Source organism: Ranitomeya imitator, chromosome 3, assembly GCF_032444005.1.
Source record: "Ranitomeya imitator isolate aRanImi1 chromosome 3, aRanImi1.pri, whole genome shotgun sequence".
Classification (NCBI taxonomy): Eukaryota; Metazoa; Chordata; class Amphibia; order Anura; family Dendrobatidae; genus Ranitomeya; species Ranitomeya imitator.
In genome coordinates this window covers 669,729,303-669,743,728 of record NC_091284.1, presented here as the reverse complement: position 1 = coordinate 669,743,728, position 14,426 = coordinate 669,729,303, and the positions used below count along the sequence as shown (strand labels likewise).

Below are 14,426 nucleotides of genomic sequence, written 5' to 3'. Positions count from 1 at the left end.
GGAGCCATGCACATGGTCAATTGGGTCCAGTACTGAGGTTTATTCTTGGCCAAAGGCGTAGCATCAATTCCTCTCAATGGAATAGGATACTGCAAGGGCTCCAAGAAAAAACCACAGCGCCTAGCAATCTCCAAGTCCATCAAATTCAGGGCAGCGCCTGAATCCACAAATGCCATAACAGAATAGGATGACACAGAGCAGATCAGAGTAACGGACAAAAGAAATTTAGACTGTACCGTACCAATGGTGGCAGACCTAGCGAAACGCTTAGTGCGCTTAGGACAATCGGAGATAGCATGAGTGGAATCACCACAGTAAAAACACAGCCCATTCCGACGTCTGTGTTCTTGCCGTTCAGCTCTGGTCAAAGTCCTATCACATTGCATAGGCTCTGGTCTATGCTCAGATAATACCGCCAAATGGTGCACAGCTTTACGCTCACGTAAGCGTCGATCAATCTGAATGGCCAAAGACATAGACTCATTCAGACCAGCAAGCATGGGAAATCCCACCATGACATCCTTCAGGGCTTCAGAGAGACCCTTTCTGAAAATTTCTGCCAGGGCACATTCATTCCACTGAGTGAGTACAGACCACTTCCTAAACTTCTGACAATATATCTCTACCTTATCCTGACCCTGACACAGAGCCAGCAAGATTTTCTCTGCCTGATCCACTGAATTAGGTTCATCATAAAGCAATCCGAGCGCCAGAAAAAACGCATCAACATCACGCAATGCCGGATCTCCTGGCGCAAGGGAAAATGCCCAGTCTTGAGGGTCGCCACGTAACAAAGAAATAATGATTTTCACTTGCTGAACAGGGTCACCTGAGGAGCGAGGTTTCAAAGCAAGAAACAATTTACAATTATTTTTGAAATTCAGAAACTTAGATCTATCCCCAAAAAACAAATCAGGAATTGGAATCCTAGGCTCTAACATTGGATTCTGAACCACAAAATCTTGAATGTTTTGTACCCTTGCAGTGAGATTATCCATACAAGAGGACAGACCTTGAATGTCCATATCTACACCTGTATCCTGAACCACCCAGAGGTAAAGGGGAAAAGAGAGACAAAACACACTGCAAAGAAAAAAAATGGTCTCAGAACTTCTCTTATCCCTCTATTGAGAGGCATTAATACTTTGAGCCAGCTGTACTGTTATGACCTGGTGGTAAGGACAATAATGGACCTGGTGGTTAAGAGCACACGGAATGACCTGATAGTTACAAATAATATTGGACGAGCTCTGAGACGTGGGAACTCTGCTGACCGCAATCCCTAATCCTATCACACACACTAGAAATAGCCGTGGATTGCTCCTAACGCTCCCTATGCAACTCCACACAAAGGCCATAAGAATTAAGAAATAACTTTTATTACTAGCAATGATAAAATAAATCAATGGCGGGTAAACACCCAAGGCATAGGACAAAAGGTGGGCGACCCGGAGCAAAACTCCAAATATAACAATAGCAGCACAGTAAGTACAATATAAATAGGCATGTGCCCATGTGCAAATAATCATGTACAGATATGCGACAATAAATGGCAGAGTAGGTAAAGACTATAACAATAAAGATAGGTATATAATAATATAATTACCAAGTAGGAGCGCTCCTGAGGACCCACCACACCCGACGCGCGTTTTGCACCGAAATGCTTCGTCTGGGGGTGGTTAGGTACCAGCCAGCTAACATATTTAAGTCCAAAGGGACCAATAGGAATGGTGCTTTAATTAGAACATATAATAGAGAACTGCTGTGAACGCAATCATATCAGAACATCGCCGATATATTCACCTGATTGTAGGCGTGTGAGACCAAAAGTGAGGTGGCCAGGGCGGGCACCTAGAAGTGGCGTCATCAAACCACAAGCTCATGTCCGTAATGCGAAAGACGCTGAGCCGGAAGTGGCAAAGAAACTACTAGCGTAAGATCCGGGACGACGATAGTAGTCATGGCAGTGTTTACCCGCCATTGATTTATTTTATCATTGCTAGTAATAAAAGTTATTTCTTAATTCTTATGGCCTTTGTGTGAAGGTGGTTTTTTTTGGTGTCTTTATGTATTTTCTTCATGGCTGTATATCAGGGATATCATTAGGTGTTAGTCCCTATGCAACTCGACACAGCCTAAGGAACTAGCTAGCCCTGAAGATAGAAAAATAAAGCCTACCTTGCCTCAGAGAAATTCCCCAAAGGAAAAGGCAGCCCCCCACATATAATGACTGTGAATAAAGATGAAAATACAAACACAGAGATGAAATAGATTTATCAAAGTGAGGCCCGACTTACTGAACAGACTGAGGATAGGAAAGGTAACTTTGCGGTCAGCACAAAAAACTACAAAAAGACCACGCAGAGGGCGCAAAAGACCCTCCGCACCGACTCACGGTACGGAGGCGCTCCCTCTGCGTCCCAGAGCTTCCAGCAAGCAAGACAAAAATCAAAATAGCAAGCTGGACAGAAAAATAGCAAACTAAAGAAAAACAAGCAGGAACTTAGCTTCTCCTGGGAAGACAGGTCACAAGAACGATCCAGGAGTGAACAGACCAATACTGGAACATTGACAGGTGGCATGGAGCAATGATCTAGGTGGAGTTAAATAGAGCAGCCAGCTAACGAATTAACCTTGTCACCTGTGGAAGGAACCTCAGAAGCCGCAGCCCCACTCACAACTACCAGAGGAAGCCCATGGACAGAACCAGCCGAAGTACCATTCATGACCTCAGGAGGGAGCTTGACAACAGAATTCACAACACCCAACACGAAGACGGGGACCAACACAGCGCCGGCGGTTAGCGAAACGTTGAGCCTTCTCCTGGGACAATGTCAAATTGTCCACCACATGAGTCCAAATCTGCTGCAACCTGTCCACCACAGTATCCACACCAGGACAGTCCGAAGGCTCAACCTGCCCTGAAGAGAAATGAGGATGAAAACCAGAATTACAGAAAAATGGCGAAACCAAAGTAGCCGAGCTGGCCCGATTATTAAGGGCGAACTCAGCCAAAGGCAAGAAGGACACCCAATCATCCTGATCAGCAGAAACAAAGCATCTCAGATATGTTTCCAATGTCTGATTAGTTCGTTCGGTTTGGCCATTTGTCTGAGGATGGAAAGCCGAAGAAAAAGACAAATCAATGCCCATCTTCGCACAAAAAGACCGGCAAAACCTCGAAACAAACTGGGAACCTCTGTCCGAGCCGATGTTCTCCGGAATGCCATGCAAACGAACCACATGCTGGAAAAACAATGGCACCAAATCAGAGGAAGAAGGCAATTTAGACAAGGGTACCAAATGGACCATCTTAGAGAAGCGATCACAAACCACCCAAATGACCGACATCCTTTGAGAGACAGGGAGATCTGAAATAAAATCCATGGAAATATGCGTCCAGGGCCTCTTCGGGACCAGCAAGGGCAAAAGCAACCCACTGGCACGAGAACAGCAGGGCTTAGCCCGAGCACAAGTCCCACAGGACTGCACCAAAGAACGCACATCCCGTGACAAAGAAGGCCACCAAAAGGATCTAGCCACCAAATCTCTGGTACCAAAGATTCCAGGATGACCAGTCAACACCGAACAATGAACCTCAGAGATAACTCTACTAGTCCATCTATCAGGGACAAACAGTTTCTCCGCTGGACAACGGTCATGTCTATCAGCCTGAAACTTCTGCAGCACCCGCCGAAAATCAGGGGAGATGGCAGACAAAATTACCCCCTCTTTGAGAATACCCGCCGGCTCTGGAACACCCGGAGAGTCAGGCACAAAACTCCTTGACAGGGCATCAGCCTTCACATTCTTAGAGCCCGGAAGGTACGAAACCACAAAATCAAAACGGGAGAAAAACAGCGACCATCGAGCCTATCTAGGATTCAACCGTTTGGCAGACTCGAGATAAGTCAAATTCTTGTGATCCGTTAAAACCACCACACGATGCTTGGCTCCTTCAAGCCAATGTCGCCACTCCTCGAATGCCCACCTCATGGCCAACAACTCTTGATTGCCAACATCATAATTGCGCTCAGCAGGTGAGAACTTTCTTGAAAAGAGGGCACATGGTTTCATCACCGAGCCATCAGAACTTCTTTGCGACAAAACAGCCCCTGCTCCAATCTCAGAGGCATCAACCTCGACCTGAAATGGGAGCGAAACATCTGGCTGGCACAACACAGGGGCAGAAGAAAAATGACGCTTCAACTCCTGAAAAGCCTCTACAGCCGCAGAGGACCAATTGACCACATCAGCACCTTTCTTGGTCAAATCAGTCAACGGTTTAGCCACACTAGAAAAATTAGAGATGAAGCGACGGTAAAAATTAGCAAAGCACAGGAACTTCTGCAGGCTCTTCACAGATGTCGGCTGAGTCCAATCATAAATGGCCTGAACTTTAACAGGGTCCATCTCGATAGTAGAAGGGGAAAAAATGAAACCCAAAAATGAAACCTTCTGAACTCCAAAGAGACACTTTGACCCCTTCACAAACAAGGAATTCGCACGAAGGACCTGGAACACCATTCTGACCTGCTTTACATGAGACTCCCAATCATCCGAAAAGACCAAAATATCATCCAAATATACAATCATGAATCTATCCAGGTACTCTCGGAAGATGTCATGCATAAAGGACTGAAATACAGATGGAGAATTAGAAAGCCCGAATGGCATAACCAGGTACTCAAAATGGCCCTCGGGCGTATTAAATGCTGTTTTCCATTCATCGCCCTGTTTAATACGCACAAGATTATACGCCCCTCGAAGATCTATCTTGGTGAACCAACTAGCCCCCTTAATCCGAGCAAACAAATCAGACAGCAGCGGCAAAGGGTACTGAAATTTGATCTTATTAAGAAGGCGGTAATCAATACAAGGTCTCAAAGAACCATCCTTCTTGGCCACAAAAAAGAACCCTGCTCCCAACGGCGATGAGGACGGGCGAATATGACCTTTCTCCAAGGATTCCTTTATATAACTCCGCATAGCGGTGTGCTCTGGCACAGATAAATCGAACAGTCGGCCCTTAGGAAACTTACTACCAGTAATCAAATTAATAGCACAATCGCAATCCCTATGTGGAGGTAGGGCACTGGATTTGGGCTCATCAAATACATCCCGGTAATCCGACAAAAATTCAGGGACTTCAGAAGGAGTGGAAGGCGAAATTGACAGCAATGGAACATCACCATGTACCCCTTGACAATCCCAGCTGGACACAGACATAGTTTTCCAATCCAATACTGGATTATGGACCTGTAGCCATGGCAACCCCAAAACGACCACATCATGCAGATTATGCAACACCAAAAAGCGAATATCCTCCTGATGTGCAGGAGCCATGCACATGGTCAATTGAGTCCAGTACTGAGGTTTATTCTTGGCCAAAGGCGTAGCATCAATTCCTCTCAATGGAATAGGATACTGCAAGGGCTCCAAGAAAAAACCACAGCGCCTGGCAAACTCCAAGTCCATCAAATTCAGGGCAGCGCCTGAATCCACAAATGCCATAACAGAATAGGACGACAAAGAGCAAATCAGAGTAATGGACAAAAGAAATTTAGACTGTAGCGTACCAATGGTGGCAGACCTAGCGAACCGCTTAGTGCGCTTAGGACACTCGGAGATAGCATGAGTGGAATCACCACAGTAAAAACACAGCCCATTCCGACGTCTGTGTTCTTGCCGTTCAGCTCTGGTCAAAGTCCTATCACATTGCATAGGCTCAGGCCTATGCTCAGAAAATACCGTCAAATGGTGCACAGCTTTGCGCTCCCGCAAGCACCGATCGATCTGAATGGCCAAGGACATAGACTCATTCAGACCAGCAGGCGTGGGAAATCCCACCATGACATCCTTAATGGTTTCAGAAAGACCCTTTCTGAAAATTGCCGCCAGGGCACACTCATTCCACTGAGTAAGCACAGACCACTTTCTAAACTTCTGACAATATACCTCCGCTTCATCCTGACCCTGACACAAAGCCAGCAAGATTTTTACTTGTTGAACGGGGTCACCAGAGGAGCGGCGTTTCAAAGCAAGAAACAGTTTACAATTATTTTTGAAATTCAGGAACTTAGATCTATCCCCAGAAAACAAATCAGGAATTGGAATTCTAGGCTCTAACATCGGATTCTGAACCACAAAATCTTGAATGTTTTGTACCCTTGCAGTGAGATGATCCACACAAGAGGACAGACCTTGAATGTCCATATCTACACCTGTGTCCTGAACCACCCAGAGGTTAAGGGGAAAAGAAAGACAAAACACACTGCAGAGAAAAAAAAAAAGGTCTCAGAACTTCTCTTATCCCTCTATTGAGAGGCATTAATACTTTGGGCCAGCTGTACTGTTATGGACCTGGTGGTTAGGAGCACCTGGAACGACCTGATGGTAAAACTAACACAGAACAAGCTCTGGGAAGTGGGAGCTCTGCTGACCCCAACCCCTAATCCTATCACACATAGTAGAAATAGCCGTGGAGCGTACCTAACTTGGCCTAGACGCCTCTTCACAGCCTAAGAGCTAACTTTGTAGATTGTGAGCCCTCGCGGGCAGGGTCCTCTCTCCTCCTGTACCAGTTGTGACTTGTATTTTTCAAGATTATTGTACTTGTTTTATTATGTATACCCCTCCTCACATGTAAAGCGCCATGGAATAAATGGCGCTATAATAATAAATAATAATAATAATAATAATAACTAGCCCTAGAGATAGAAAATAAAGCCTACCTTGCCTCAGAGAAATTCCCCAAAGGAAAAGGCAGCCCCCCACATATATTGACTGTGAGTTAAGATGAAAGTCACAAACACAGGAATGAAACAAGATTCAGCAAAGGGAGGCCAGACTAACTAAACAGACTAAGGATAGGAAAGGTATCTTTGTGGTCAGCACAAAAAACTACAAAAGACCACGCAGAGTGTGCAAAAAGACCTCCGTACCGACTCACGGTGCGGAGGTGCCACTCTGCATCCCAGAGCTTCCAGCTAGCAAGGCAAAATCATGATAGCAAGCTGGACAAGAAAACAAAGAACAAATAATAAACTAGCAGGGACTTAGCTTCTGCTGGAGTAGACAGGTCACCCGAAAGATCCAAGAGCGAACTGAACCAGTACAAGAACATTGACAGCTGGCATGGAGTAACGATCTGAGTGGAGTTAAATAGAGCAGCCAGCCAAAGAATAAACTACGTCACCTGTGGAAGGAACCTCAGAAGCAGCAGCTCCACTCACAGCCACCAGAGGGAGTCCATGGACAGAACTCGCCGAAGTACCATTCATGACCACAGGAGGGAGTTCGATAACAGAATTCACAACAATGAAAACCCAAAAGTCATTATCTCAATAAATTAGAATACTTTATAGCACCATCTTGAAAAATTATTTTATAATCCGTGGCATGGAGGCGATTAGCCTGTGGCACTGCTGAGATGTTATGGAAGCCCAGATTGCTTTGATAGCAGCCTTCAGCTCATGTGCATTGCTGGGTCTGATGTCATTCATCTTCCAACGTCAGGCGAGTTTGCTGGCCAATCAAGCACAGTGATACTGTTGGTTTTAGAGGGGACTTTTACAGAAATAGACATAAAGCATAACATTAAACACATAGATCAACAAAGGTTGCATAATAACCAATTATATATTATATATTATTATATTTATTGTGGGTGTACCTCTGTATTCAGATGTGTAGTGTAGAACAAAGGGAAAAAGTGGGGAATGTGCTCTGGATGCAGTGCTCTAGGTAACTGTGTTATTTTATGCAGAGACGAGTCCTGGCTGGTAGAAGTGATGGTGGTCTGTGCTAGATGAAAAAGAAAAGCAAAGATGAAGGACTTCAGCTAGAGATGCCACTGGTGAGTCAGTATGTTATCTGTACACTGACACCATAAACTGTATACGATATACAGAGCTCCTGTGTATAATGTCACTGACAGTGGTGATCACTCTATTACCTGTACACTGACACTTTATACAGAGTTCCTGTTTATGTCATTGGTGATCCCTGTATTACCTGTACATTGACACTATATACAGAGCTCCTGTGTGAAATGTGACCAGTGATCACTGTATTACCTGTACACTGACAGTAATAACAGAGTTCCTGTATACAACGGCACTTAGCATTGTGGTTTTTTTTTTATTAATGATCAGTATTGTAGTATTCAGTCACTATGTGGTGGGAATATGCGGTCTTGTCATGGTGTGGTGGGATTTGTTTCTTGTATGTGGTATTATTCGGTCATTATGTGGTGGTAATATGTGGTCTGGTCATGGTGTGATGATATTTGTCCCTTGTATGTGGTATTAATGGTTGTTTAAAAAAAATATGGAAATGTATGTCACTCATTCCCTTAAATAAAAATACATAAATATATATATATTTTTAATAGTTAAAAGTAGAGTAGGGCCCAGCCGAAAGAGTCTGTCATGGTGTCAGCTTAAAAATTCTTTGGCCAAACAAAAGCTGCTGGTTATGAATGTGATCTGGTGCTTAATGGGAACTGTTAATATCTGATCGGTGAGGATGTGGTAGAGAAGTTGAGTTTTTCCCAGAGTGGGCGGTGGCACGGTGGAGGCAGAGCCAGTGTGGAGCCTGGGTGGAGTCTCAAGGGAATCTGAAAATGTTGCCAGTATGGGGCCCCGAAATTCCTAATGGAAGCCCTGGTCTGTCTCATAAGCTGCAGACCGCAGCTTCCTGAGACTTCATTGTGCTCACACAGGCGGCACGATGACATTATTGCCTCATGCCACTCTGCTGACCAGAAGAGAAAATGGAGGCTGAAGTGCCGAGAATCAGGATGAGGGGAGTATAAGCTTCATTATATATATATATATATATATATATATATATATAGGAACTGGGGCCATCTTACTACATATATGGTGGAACTGTGGCCAAACCTTCTACATACATGTGGAGAACTGGGGCTATCCTACTATATATATATGAGAACTTGGACTATTATACTATATATATGGGGATAACTGGGGCCGCCATACTACACTGCTCAAAAAAAAAAGGGGGACACTAAAATCCCACATCCTAGATATCACTGAATGAAATATTCCAGTTGTAAATATTTATTCATTACATAGTGGAATGTGTTGAGAATAATAAAACCTAAAAATGATCAGCATAAATCACAACTAATATCCCATGGAGGTCTGGAGTTGGAATGATGCTCAAAATCAAAGTGGAAAATGTAGTTACAGGCTTATCCAACTTCAGTGGAAATGACTCAAGACACTAATGGTGCTCAGTAGTGTGTGTGGCCTCCACGAGCCTGTATGACCTCCTTACAATGCCTGGGAATGCTCCTGATGAGCCGGCAGATGCTCTCCTGAGGGATCTCCTCCCAGACCTGGATTAAAGCATCCATCAACTTCTGGACAGTCTGTGGTGCAAAATGACGTTGGTGGATGGTGTGAGACATGATATCCCAGATGTGTTCAATCGGGTTCAGATCTGGAGAATGGGCGGGCCAGTCCATAGCTTCAATGCCTTCATATTGCAGGAACTGCTGACACACTCCAGCCACATGAGTTCTGGCGTTGTCCTGCATTAGGAGGAACCTAGGGCCAACCGCACCACAAGGGGTATGAGGAACTCATCTCGGTACCTAATGACAGTCAGGCTACCTCTGGCGAGCACATGGAGAGCTGTGCGGCCCCCCAAAGAAATGCCACCCGACACCATTACTGACCCACTGCCAAACCGGTCATGCTGAAGGATGTTGAAGGCAGCAGATCGCTCTCCACAGCGTCTCCAGACTCTGTCACATGTGCTCAGTGTGGTATAGAAGATGCTAAACACAGCCTAAATGGGGGAGGTGCACAGTCATAGGTGCCCAAACCTGAACGTATACAACATAAGTGACTAGCACACTCCAAAGTGTTGTGATGCAAAAGGTGGGGGTTTATTACATACAGTAATCACAAACGTTTCGGTCGATACTGGACCTTCATCAGTGTGCTAGATATAATTGTATACTTGTATGGCCCCAGATAGATAGATTGATGCAAATTCAAGTAATCAGAAATGCTGGTAAAGCAAAAAGCCGGGAGAAAATAGCACCAGGCTGTCAAATGACGGTAAGTCAGTGTAATATATGGCGATGAGGCATCTCAGAGCCGTCAGTAGCGCCGGGACACCATGGACAAACGCGGTATCCACAAACTAGCGGTGGATACCGCGTTTGTCCATAGTGTCCCGGCGCTACTGACGGCTCTTAGATGCCTCATCGCCATATATTACTCTGACTTACCGTCATTTGACAGCCTGGTGCTATTTTCTTCCGGCTTTTTGCTTTACCAGCATTTCTGATTGATGCAAATTCAAGTAATCTATCTATCTGGGGCCATACAAGTATACAATTATATCTAGCACACTGATGAAGGTCCAGTATCGACCAAAACATTTGTGATTTCTGTATGTAATAAACCCCCACCTTTTGCATCACAACACTTTGGAGTGTGCTAGTCACTTATGTTGTATGTGCTCAGTGTGAACCTGCTTTCATCTGTGAAGAACACAGGACGCCAGTGGCGAAGTTGCCACTCCTGGTGTTCTGTGGCAAATGCCAACCGTCCTGCACAGTGTTGGGCTGTGAGCACAACCCCCATCTGTGGATGGTAGGCACTCAGACCATCCTCATGGAGTCGGTCTCTAACAGTTTGTGCAGACACATGCACATTTGTGGCCTGCTGGAGGTCATTTTTCAGGGCTTTGGTAGTGCTCCTCCTATTCCTCTTTGCATAAAGGCTGAGGTAGTGGCCGTGCTGCTGGGTTGTTGCCCTCCTACGGCCCCCTCCACATCTCCTGGAGTACTGGCCTGTCTCCTGGTAGTGCCTCCAGCCTCTGGACACTCCGCTGACAGACACAGCAAACCTTCTTGCCACAGCTCACATTGATGTGCCATCCTGGATGAGCTGCAATTCCTGCGCCACTTGTGTGGGTTGTAGAGTCCGTCTCGTGCTACCACAAGTGTTAAATCATAACCAACATTCAAAAGTGACCAAAACATCAGCCAGAAAGCATTGGTACTGAGATGTGGTCTGTGGTCCCCACCTGCAGAACCACTCCTTTATTGAGTGTGTCTTGATAATTTAAAATTTCCATCTGTTATCTATTCCATTTGCACAACATGTGAAATTGATTGTCAAACAGTGTTGCTTCCTAAGTGGACAGTTTGATTTCACAGAAGTTTGATTTACTTGGAGCTAAATTCTGTTGTTTAAGTGTACCCTTCAGGGCTGCCACTAGGAATTTCAGGGCCCCATACTGTCAAAATTTGGGGGCCCCCTTGAAACTCTGCCCAAGCTCCACCTCCAGTTCCACCTCCACCCTAGTTCCACCTCCACCCCTCGAGCCTTCCACAGTTCCTCCACCCTCTGTTGGAAAAGCTCCACTTCTGGTGAATATCGGTCTGTACTTGGACCGCGGTGCATGGACGGGCCGCGTGTCTCCTGATGTGAAATTTGCAGCCTCGCAGCATGTATGAGGATGCTGGTCAGGAGATCGGCGCCCAGTCCATGCACTGCTGTGCGAGCACAGACCAATAGCCCCCTTTCAAAAATTACACTGCCATAATAATAAAAGATGTTTCCAATCATATATGCCCACTTGCTTCAATAATTCCCCACCCACCTTCCAAACCCCAACCAAAACTTATAAGCTACTGGATTATCCCGAGCTGCTGCCTGATGTTATAATTGGGCATTTAATTTTGCAGCAGCTCAGAATCATCCAGTATCTTATACATTCCACTAGCCTCCCCCTGGGCCCTGTTGGATGCGGCCCCCAGACCCCACTAGCCTCCCCCTGGGACCTGTTGGATGCCACCCCTAGTCCCCACTAGCCTCCCTCTGGACCCTGTTGGATGCGGCCCCCAGTCCCCACTAGCCTCCCCCTGGACCCTGTTGGATGCGGCCCCCAGTCCCCACTAGCCTCCCTCTAGACCCTGTTGGATGCAGCCCCCAGTCCCCACTAGCCTCCCCCTGGACCCTGTTGGATGCAGCCCCCAGTCCCACTAGCCACCCCCTGGGCGCTGTTGGATGCGGCTCCCAGTCCCCACTAGCCTCCCCCTGGACCCTGTTGGATGCCGCCCCCACTCCCCACTAGCCTCCCCCTGGGCGCTGTTGGATGCGGCCCCCAGTCACCATTAGCCTCCCCCTGGGCCCTGTTGGATGCGGCCCCCAGACCCCACTAGCCTCCCCCTGGGCCCTGTTGGATGCCGCCCCCAGTCCCCACTAGCCTCCCCCTGGACCCTGTTGGATGCGGCCCCCAGTCACCACTAGCCTCCCCCTGGGCGCTGTTGGATGCGGCCCCCAGACCCCACTAGCCTCCCCCTGGGCCCTGTTGGATGCCGCCCCCAGTCCCCACTAGCCTCCCCCTGGACCCTGTTGGATGCCGCCCCCAGTCCCCACTAGCCTCCCCCTGCGCGCTGTTGGATGCGGCCCCCAGTCACCACTAGCCTCCCCCTGGGCCCTGTTGGATGCGGCCCCCAGACCCCACTAGCCTCCCCCTGGGACCTGTTGGATGCCGCCCCCAGTCCCCACTAGCCTCCCCCTGGACCCTGTTGGATGCAGCCCCCAGTCCCCACTAGCCTCCCCCTGGACTCTGTTGGATGTGGCCCCTGTCCCCACTAGCCTCCCCCTGGACCCTGTTGGATGCGGCCCCCAGTCACCACTCGCCTTCCCTCATCAGCCACACGATACCAGTACGGACACGGACATGGTGAGCCACCTGAAGCCTCTTTTCACCAGAGAGACTCACCCTGCTCTCCCGCCTGATCTGCCCTCCACCTGCTCGTCTGTCATCCGCCCCCAGTCAGAAGAACAGAACGGCAGAAGTGACGACCTCCAAGACCACCCAATCTGAAACAGCGAGAAGGGGTTATACCACAGTGCCCACCCCAATGGAGTCACACAGGGAGAATGAGATACAGCTAAGCACACTGGATCGCACGGGAGGATTAGATACACAGCTCAGCAGACAGTATCACACAGGATAGGATTAGATACACGGCTCAGCAGTCAGTATCACACACGATAGGATTAGATACACGGCTCAGCAGTCAGTATCACACAGGATAGGATTAGATACACGGCTCAGCAGTCAGTATCACACACGATAGGATTAGATACACGGCTCAGCAGTCAGTATCACACAGGATAGGATTAGATACAGCTCAGCAGACAGTATCACACAGGAGAGGATTAGATACAGCTCAGCAGACAGTATCACACAGGAGAGGATTAGCTACAGCTCAGCAGACAGTATCACACAGGAGAGGATTAGCTACAGCTCAGCAGACAGTATCACACAGGAGAGGATTAGCTACAGCTCAGCAGACAGTATCACACAGGAGAGGATTAGCTACAGCTCAGCAGACAGTATCACACAAGAGAGGATTAGCTACAGTCAGCAGTTAGTATCACACAGGAGAGGATTAGATACTGCTCAGCAGTTAGTATCACACAGGAGAGGCTTAGATACAGCTCAGCAGACAGTATCACACAGGAGAGGCTTAGATACAGCTCAGCAGACAATATCACACAGGAGAGGATTAGATACAGCTCAGCAGACAGTATCACACAGGAGAGGATTAGATACAGCTCAGCAGACAGTATCACACAAGAGAGAATTAGATACAGCTCAGCAGTTAGTATCACACAGGAGAGGGTTAGGTACAGCTCAGCAGACAGTATCACACAGGAGAGGATTACATGCAACTCAGCAGATGGGATCCTCGGAGAGACTCACACTGCTCGTCAGTTATCTGCAGTCCGCCTCCGTGTGACACACCTCAAGCTGCTCTCTCTGCTCCGGAATGAGGAAGTGGAGCAGCGTGTGACGTCAGGCAGGACCATGATGCACCTGGGCAGGCCGCAGCTTTTAAAGGTACAGTGCCATTTTCCGTTCGCAGTATGCATCAACAACACTGTAGGTGTATCTTTAAAACACCACAGTGCTGTTATGCATAGGGGGGTCGGAAGCCTTGAACAAAATGTCCAGGGGCCCGATGAGGAGAAGCAAAGAGGGGGGGGCCCGAGCTGCCAGCGTGTTTGGGCCCCCCTTTTTGCTCCTCATCACCGGGCTCCATACAGTAGTAAAGGTAGTAATGCCCTGATGGCGGCCCTGGTTCCCTTTATTTTTTTGAGCAATATATATATATATATAAATACTAGCTATTGAACCCGTTCTACGCCCGGGTGGCGAGCATTTATATTGCTATATGGTCTCCATCCTTGTATGTGCTGCTCCATCCTGCGTCCCCATCCTGTCATGTACTGCACCCATCCTGCGTCCCCATCCTGGTATGTGCTGCACCCATCCTGTCATGTGCTGCACCCATCCTGCGTCCCCATCCTGGTATGTGCTGCACCCATCCTGCGTCCCCATCCTGTCACGTGCTGCAC

At 47.5% G+C, this 14,426-nt stretch overlaps 1 long non-coding RNA gene across 1 annotated transcript; it reads right to left on the bottom strand.

Annotated features, from left to right (window-relative positions):
• Positions 1-7,352: 7,352 nt before the first annotated feature.
• On the bottom strand, positions 7,353-13,833 carry LOC138672258 (uncharacterized). Its single transcript, XR_011319675.1, has 3 exons — positions 13,771-13,833; positions 12,781-12,881; positions 7,353-7,569 (listed from the first exon to the last, which is right to left on the bottom strand). It is a non-coding gene; the product is annotated as an uncharacterized lncRNA (long non-coding RNA).
• Positions 13,834-14,426: the final 593 nt, after the last annotated feature.